The following is a 9,392-nucleotide window of genomic DNA, read 5'->3' as shown; positions in this document are numbered from 1 at the left end:
GGCATTTGTGCTCAATACACTATGCCAAGTACACCGCAACAAAATGGTGTTGCAGAAAGGCGTAACCGTACATTAATGGATATGATTAGGAATATGTTAAGTAATTCTTCTATACCCTTATCATTGTAGATGCATGCTTTGAAAATCATAATGTATTTATTAAACAGGGTTCCTAGTAAGGCAGTTCCAAAGACTCCTTTTGAACTGTGGACAGGAAGGAAATCCAATTTGAGGCACCTACTTGGTTGGGGTTGCCCAGCGGAAGTAAGGATTTATAATCCTCATGAAAAGAAACTGGACTCAAGAACAATCGGTGGTTTCTTCATTGGTTATCCAGAAAAATCCAAAGGGTATAGATTTTACTGTCCTAACCATAGTACAAGAATTGTTGAAAACTGGAAATGCTAGGTTCATTGAAAATGATGAAACTAGTGGGAGTATAGAACCACGAAAAGTGGAAATTCAAGAAGTTAAGATACAAGTACCTTTACCTATAACTCATTCTCAGGTTGCTATTCCTACAGTTGTCGAATGGCTTGACAACATACAAGAACAACAAATATATGACCAAACACTCCATGATGAAGTTGCTACTAATGAACCTGCAGTAGATGAATCACATGAAGTGGCATTAAAAAGGTCTCAAAGGCAAAGAAGATCTGCCATTTCTGATGATTATATGGTTTATTTACATGAATCTGAATTTGACTTAGGAATTGATGAAGATCCAGTTTCGTTTTCACAAGCCATGGAAAGTGTTAATTCTGCTAAGTGGTTTGACGCCATGAAGGAAGAGTTAAAATCAATGGATCACAATGAAGTCTGGGACCTTGTTGATATGCCTGAAGGTTGTAAAAGAGTCAGCTGTAAATGGATCTTTACGAGCAAACGCTACTCAAGTGGCAATATCGAAAGATACAAGGCTAGACTCATTGCCAAAGGTTTTACTCAGAAAAATGATGTTGATTATAAAGAGACCTTCTCTCCTATATCTAAGAAGGACTCTCTGAGAATTATTATGGCTGTGGTGGCTCATTACGACTTAGAGTTACACCAAATGGATGTGAAAATTGCCTTTTTGAATGGGAATTTAGATGAAGAAGTTTATATGGACCAACCAAAGGGGTTTTCAATTAAAGGAAAAGAACACATGGTGTGTAAACTTAAGAAGTCAATATACGGACTTAAACAAGCTTCCTGACAATGGTGTCTTAAGTTCAATGATAGTATCACTTCCTTTGGATTAAAGGAAAATACTGTTGATTGGTGAATATATCTAAAGGTTAGTGGGAGCAAGTTTATATTTCTAATTTTGTATGTTGATGATATCTTGCTTGCTACTAATGATCTTGCTTTGCTACATGAGACCAAGAAATTCCTTTCTAAGAACTTTGAAATGAAAGATATGGGTGAGGCATCCTATGTGATTGGAATTGAAATATTCCGTGATAGATCACAATGATTGTTAGGATTGTCTCAGAAAGTATATATTAATAAAGTTCTAGAGAGATTCAAGATGGAAAAGTGCTCTACAAGTGCTATTCCAATTCAGAAAGGAGATAAATTGGGCCTTATGCAATGTCCAAAGAATGAATTGGAAAGCAAACAAATGGAACAAATTCCTTATGCATCTATTGTTGGGAGCTTGATGTATGCTCAGACTTGAACCAGGCCAGACATCAGTTTTGCTATCGGAATGCTGGGCAGGTATCAAAGTAATCCAGGATTGGATCATTGGAAAGCTGCAAAGAAAGTATTGAGATACTTGCAAGGGACAAAAGATCATATGCTCACGTTTAAAAGGTCCGATCATCTTGAGGTGATAGGTTATTCAAATTCGGACTGGGCTAGGTGTGTGGATATCAGAAAATCCACATATGGATATTTGTTCCTTTTAGCTGGAGGAGCAATTTCATGAAAAAGTGCAAAGCAGTCTGTCATTACTGCATCCATTATGGAAGCTGAGTTTCTGGCATGCTTTGAGGCCACTGTTCATGGATTATGGCTGTGGAACTTTATTTCAGGACTTGGAATTGTCGACAATATTGCCAAGCCGCTGAAAATTTATTGTGATAATGCAACAGTAGTCTTCTTGTCACGCCTCGAACCCTATCAAGCACACGACATCCCTCTTTGGTCGAATGATGCGACATCCCAGGGTATCGTCGACCCAATTTAACTCATCAGAGATTTATATCCATCAGCGAAAGCCACAATCAAAACCCGGACAATAACAACTGGGGTAAACAGGGGAGAATAAACATATTTATTGCTCATCCAAACTTATATAATATTCACAATTTACAAACCACCATATACACAAGCACACCGAACTTCTACACTATAAACCACCGATATCCAAAATGATCGATAGCCTGGGTACCCTATCACCAAAAATGGTACACATCAAAAAGCCTATTCCCAACCCCTAAACCTAGCCCCTATGCCCTCTGCTTGGCGTCCACTCAGAATCTGATTCCTCATCTTCCGACTCTGAATCCCCATGAACTGTCTGCTCCTCTGAGGACTCCGGCTCGACCTCGATCTCAATCGGGTTGTTTAAATCACCCGACTTCGCTGGAGCTTCGACCCGATCCTCCTCGACTGGCTCCCCATCAGACTCGTCCTCTGGCACAAACTCGGGGTCGAGCCATTGCTCATACTCGGGTATGTGCTCCGGTTCTTCTTCAGGCTCATCCTCAGGCTCTTCTTCTAGGGCCTCTTCAGGTTCTGCCTCGGGTTCTTCCTCTAGGATCGCCTCGAGATCCACGTCCATCGGATCGTACCCCGCCTGCTATTCTTCAGGCTCTGGTTCATGCTCGGCCCCCTAAGGCTCAGGTGCTGCAGGCGCTTGATGGAGTCCGGACTGTGCCAGGCTAGTCTCTAGACTCGTCATCTCACCGTCGGGAGGGGGTATGGCTGCCGGGTCCCAATCTCCAACTCCGTCAAAGAGGACATCAAATCCGCGGACAGGGCCAAACTCATCTACCCCGTCTCTAAAGAACCAAGCGGTATATGTATGGGCCTGCCAAAGGGGTAATCCTACGTCTACCCAGACTACCGTGGTATGTTTGATCCAGATCATATGATCATCTATAGGGTACTCTATAACGTCGTGGTCGGTGTGCATCGGTACTCCAAAACGTTAAGGTGGCGGCGGCGGGAGATTCATTACTCAGGCCGGGGTTCTGAAATTTTTGGTTGAAACAACCATGAGATTACATCTCAATAAGTACACCTCTAAACCCCACCTAGGCTATCACGTACCTCCAGACAATCACAATCACACTCAGCCACGACATAGCAGGCACACAATTCATACTTACCTGGGCCTTTCCAGTGTGCACCTGCACATTAGTCACAATAACACCATTTCCAATCACATGCACGTTCTAATTACATTTCATGCATTCGTTCCGGCCTCATCACATTCTTTCCACACAACTCGCCAGTGGCCCGAGTAATGATACCGCCTCAGGTTCACTGCGACCATCTCATACTCAACTCGCCAGTGACCCGCGTAGTAGTACCGCCTCAGATTCACTGCGACTAACTCATAACAACACTTCAAGGCCCGCGTAATGGTACCCGCAAGCAGGTATCTTGCCCGCGTAGTGGTACCGCCTCAGGCTCAACACCCACCACCTACGACACAACCCGCGTAATGGTACCGCCTCAGGTTGGCCGTCCTCCGGTAATACCGGGCATCGTCCCGCGTAATGGTACCGCCTCAGGACGGATCAATTCCCCTCGTAATGATACCGCCTCAGGGATTTCCACAACCACACATACCGTGTCACACACGATTTCTCGTTCGTTCACATGCTCAACACCCATTTGCCAATAAATTGGCCAATCACACGTGGCCCATGCACGCACCAATTCACACACATTTCTCATGCTCAATAAGTATCTAACACAGCCAATTGAAAATTAATTCAATTCGGCCCAAGCGCGCACATAACGACTCACAATTCAATTAACCAAAACACGATCCAACAAACATACAAGGTCACTAACGGGCCCACAATCACAGCCACATAACAAGCACAATTTCAGCATTTCCTCACTCAATTCAAGCCATAACGAACATCACATTCCAGCAACCATACCGTGCACCAAACTGGCACCATTTTCTCTTAAATCGAGCCAAATACTCGTCACTATGAATCCCAATTTCCAGCATTCAATCCAGCACCAATTCAGCCTTGGAACATTACAATTTCAACCTCAAATCAGTCCATCTCCATTTCCAAATCAGAATGCCAACATAACCCCTAAACGGCCTCAATTAACCCCTAAACCGACACTAAGTAATCTAATTTAATCCCTGATTCGTCCGTCTATACCCGAAGTCCTAAATAGAGTTTAGGGCGTGACTTACCCGAACTCTAGACTAGCTCGGTTAGAGTGGAAAGGGGGGGCGGCGGCTGGTGGTCTCACGGCGGCGTGCGGCGAAGGGAGGCTCGGCGGCGGCGGCGGCGAGCGGCTTCCTTGGCCGCGGTCTCTCACGGCCACGGGAGGGGAGAAAGAAATCGCCGAGAGGGAGAGAGAGAGGGACGGCGGCGTAAGGGTGGTGGTGTGGCTCGGAGACCGAGCGGCGGCGATCGGGCGGACGGCGGCCGGACGGCGGTGGCGCGGCAAGGGGGAGGGGCAGTCGGTTCGGTGAGGGAGGAGAGGGAGCCGAGAGGTAGAGAGAGAGAATGAGGAGAGAGAGAGAGAGAGAAAGAGAGAGAAATTTGGTCTAAATAGTCAAGGCCAATATTTGAATTGCCAAATGACCATCTTGCCCTTCTCTCACAAATCCAATCAACGGCCTAGATTCGATCTTATCTTGAGATCGACGGTCCGAATAGAATCTTTTCCAAAATATCCAAGGGTAATTTGGGAATTTCTCAAAAATTCTAAGGGCAAAATTTTTCAAAAATTTCTAATTCTAAGGCTAGGGCGAAATTACCAAAATGCCCTTCCCAAATTGCATTGGCCTTAACAAATTTCCAGGGGTAAAATGGTCATTTTCCATTTCTAGCCAAAATCCAATTTTTTTGAAGGATTCGGGCAAATCAGAGGATACCCGGGCAAATGACAACATCGTCCAAATGTCCTGTCGTGACTTTCTAAATTTCCAATGCCCAACTCGGTCTCTAATTTAATGACTAAGTTCTGAACAACGTAACTTGTGTATATCTCATACTAACGGGCGGCTTTTGGGGAAATTCGCATTATTGACCCGTGGCCGATACTGAATCATGCCACGTACAAGTTTACTAGGGTCGTGACGACCTCGGTTGTCACTTAATCGCGAGGATCGATCGCTAGATCCGACGGGCACGATCGTTTGGTATAGGTTTAGGGTCATTCGTCAATTCATTTCGTGGTCCAGCGGAATCACCCGCGATCCACTACTTTGATAGTGGCGAACTGATCCCTGGCTATCCTTGGATCGGCCTACAGTGGCTCAAAATGTCACCTCGACGATTTTCATGGTCGAAAGTCGGTTCACGATCGAGTTCTTTGATCGCGCGAATTTAAATCCCTAATTAGCCTTTCCCTAACAGTTAGTATTCTCGAAGTGATCAATTCTGGGCGAAATCTAACTACAAGCACGTCTATAAACTACTCATTTCATAAATTCCAAGTGGGTCGGATTTCAAAATGTCACACTTCTTCTCTAAAAACGACAAGTATTCGAAGGGTGCTAAACACATGGAATTGAAATACTTTGCCATTAAAGAAAAAGTTCAGAAACGAAGAGTGTCAATTAAGCACATTAGCACCAATTTTATGGTTGCGGATCCATTAACTAAAGGGTTGCCACCAAAGACATTTAGTGAACATGTCGAAAGAATGGGCATTATTGAAAACCATCATTGACAATATGTTAAAGTTTTATGCTCTTTATGTACTTAACACTCCAATATCACTTATGTATTATTTCTAATACACTTATGCATCCAGTTTCCTTATGTTGGTATATACATGAATGATTTATGTGAATGTTAACAGGATTTGTTTTTGAAAAGAAACATTATTGCTGGATGTTGACACCTAAATTTTGACGATCCAGTTAGTCGTTCATTGCATAACAATTAGGGATCGATCCCAATCCCTAGACAAAAAATTAGCATATAGATTAGAAGCATTTGAATTTGTATTTAGACTCATATAGTTGCATTTGCATTGGACTGGCGGCGGATGGACTCAAGTGCAGAGGTTGTGAACTCAATGGAAATTGGACTAAACCCGCGTGGATTAAAGATTTTGGCCTAGCCCATTTATTTTTGCGCGAGGGGTCCTACACTTAGAAAGAATTTTCGTAAGTTCACGATCTAGGGACATGCGATCAAGAGCGACATATAAATCGTGCAAAAGGTTATATTCTTGATTGTGTGCATATTATATGTTTGCCATATATTTGGTGTATAATTCTCGATCAAGATTTGAAAAAACAAAGAGAGAGATTCTTTTCCGAGTCTTGAAAGGCGTAATCTTGTTGGTTTAGGCATGGAATCTTGGCTGAAATACGGACAATATTCTGATTTGGCGAGGGAAGAAGACAAAACAAATATAAAAGGAGATATGTGCGAGAGGGGAGAAGAGGAAAGAAATTGCATAGCTAGATTGTGCAATATGTGGTTGGAAAGAGGAAAACATTGTATATTTTCTTTCCTTGGTGGGCTCCATTTCTTGGCATATAAAAAAGACGATAGCGCAATACGTGGTGGGGGCTTTCTTTTAGGATCTAATCACACGCAAGAAACACGAGAGACACACGTACGTGAGGTTAGAGAGAGAAGAGGTCTCTCGGCCAAAGACCTTCTGGCCGAGACTCCTTCTTCGGCGCCACCCCTTGCCAGCTGACCGCCGCTCCTTCCACGACGGCAAGTTGTTTTGATCTGCCCCTGCGTGCTTGACACTGACCTTGACAACGTTTCTGTTCACCGTCCGACGACGAAGCAGCCTTGCCGAGCCTTACTGACGAACAGCCAGCCACCTCGGGCTCGAACATCTGCACCGGCGAATCAGTGCTCACAGTCACTTAAAACATCAAATATCACGGAGTTTTTCTTAAGTGGTGTTTGCAGGTTTTCCGGCAACGTTCCTTCATGGCAATCCCATGCTACGCCTCCCATCTTGGTGCTACATCCTTGCAGCTACTCTGGTGCTTGATCGAACAATCCCAGTGGACTTCGGCCTAACGCAATTGAAGTCCCATCCTTGTCAAAGCAGCCACTTGTCAACTCCAGCAGCTTCCCAGACGTCATTCTTCCAATATCAGTAATACTCGGTGGAGATTCTGATCAACGACCTAACTCCTACAAGCTTCTCCATCAAGCTGTCGCTGTTCTGCTCCTTTAGGTGTCCCTCAAGCAAAGCCACAGCACCAGAAAGCTTCACGCCAAGGCCGAGCATCGCCTCATCATCCCACCGTCCTCGCCGTCGAGTACCACTGTCAGCCAATTCCCGTGATTCGCGAGCACCACCGCAAATTGAGCCGGAAACCGCTGCGAGCTGAGTCTGCGCCGCTGTCGCCACTTGCAGTTGGCCGTCCTGTGATCCGCGAACCCGATCCGGCATCAAGCTCGAATTTGGAAGTTATCCGTAAATTAGGTAAGAAACTTTATCCGATATCGTTTCAAATATTTAAATTCCTAATTCGAGTGATTTTATTGTCTTTTGTTGGTTAGTAGATATATTTGAATGATGCATGGCATATTCGCAAGATTCAAAAAAATACACTAAGTTAGGAAATCCTAACTTAACAACGTGTCGGGACGACTATCCGATCTCAACCATGAGACACGATACTCGTTGGCACGGAAAATCTTTATCCTGTCCATAACTATTTGGATACGATAGTAGATTTTATTTTGTTCCCAAATTCAAACGAATAGCCTTCCATCAATATCCATAACCACATGGATATGATCGTCGGTTTATATCGTTTCCCTAATTCAAATATAATAAAACAAATCTTGCGGATCGCGTGGATTGGTTTTGATTGTGGTGGTTATCTATCTGTTTGATTTATTTCCTTTAAAAAGAAAATTCCAAAAAAGATTAGTTAGGATTTGAATTGATTTTATTAGAAGATAATGATGCATGTTTAGGATAGGTTTAGAATAACTTTCTTTGAATAAGTCGATAGGATAACTTTTTAATTTAAATTAGGAATTACAGTAATTTATTTCCTAGTTTAATTTAGATATTATCCTGATCTTGACGGTTCATTTTAGGGTAATTCTTGATTTCGAATTTTCATAAAAATACCAAAAAGAAGTCACTTTAGGATAGATTAAATTATTTTAGAATAGATTGCATGTTAATTTAGGCATTTTTTTTAATTCCGAATTTCATTCAAAAATAAATCATTTGTCCGTCATTAATTAGGTCGCGTCGTCGCATGATATATAGTTTGCATATTAGGCTGCATTAATCGCATGTTAATTTTTGCACGTCATTACATATAGGTTAGTTTTCATTTAAATAAGTGAAAATCCTAAAAAATATTGAGTGAACTGCTTGTTAATTAGAAATCATATTAGGATTGTTGATGTGATTTTCTAGCTAATAATGCAGATGCTTACGTTGCTCCGAGGTAAGTAATTCTCCCAATCTTACAATTTATTTAATGTTTTGATTATTGGGTGTTACTTTGGTGATTTGCGCACCCGCATGATCACCTCACATGCTAGTGATTAAGTTAAAATGGATCCAGACTGCATGCATAAACATTTTTTGAAAAGAAAAGGTACCGAAAGGGCGTTAGACTAGATCTAGCGTAATCAAGTCCCCGAGCTTAGAATCTTTGGTTCGTAGGAATAAAACATATCTCCCTATGTTTTATTTAGGTTTCTAATCGACCTATCACAAATAGATTAGTGGCGACTCCAAGCATGAAAACTTTTGCATGTTACAAACTTAAACCCTAAGTTGCGAATTAGTAGGGCTTGGGAGGGCCCGAGTTAGGCTTAGTCTTAATAATCCATTAGCCTGAGAAAATTTAGGTCGCAACACTGGACCATTATGTTATCTCTCATTATTGATCATGTTAAGTATAGGAATGATACTGTGATACATGGAAGAGACTGTGTCAAACTAATGACATACAACTGCCATGATTCTTATAAGTTCTTACTTAATGATGATTTATGATTTGGCCAATTTGAGAAAGGATTTAGCTTATACTTTGCGCATTATGTTTTATTGTTAAACCTTAAAGTTGAATAATATCACATGGGCCAAGTGGGAGAATGTTGGATTTTATTATGGCCCACGTGATTAATGACCCGGCCCATATGTGATTTAAGTTTAATAATTATTATGTGCTAAATTCCTATTGGTCAATTGAGAGGTGTATTCTAATTACTATATACCCAGATAGATGGTGT

This window comes from Syzygium oleosum, unplaced genomic scaffold (assembly GCF_021117445.2).
Source record: "Syzygium oleosum isolate NSW1041296 unplaced genomic scaffold, Sole_v2.1 Sole_v2.10, whole genome shotgun sequence".
Taxonomy (NCBI): Eukaryota; Viridiplantae; Streptophyta; class Magnoliopsida; order Myrtales; family Myrtaceae; genus Syzygium; species Syzygium oleosum.
The sequence above is the reverse complement of the archived record's forward strand: the minus strand, read 5'-3'. Positions refer to the sequence as shown.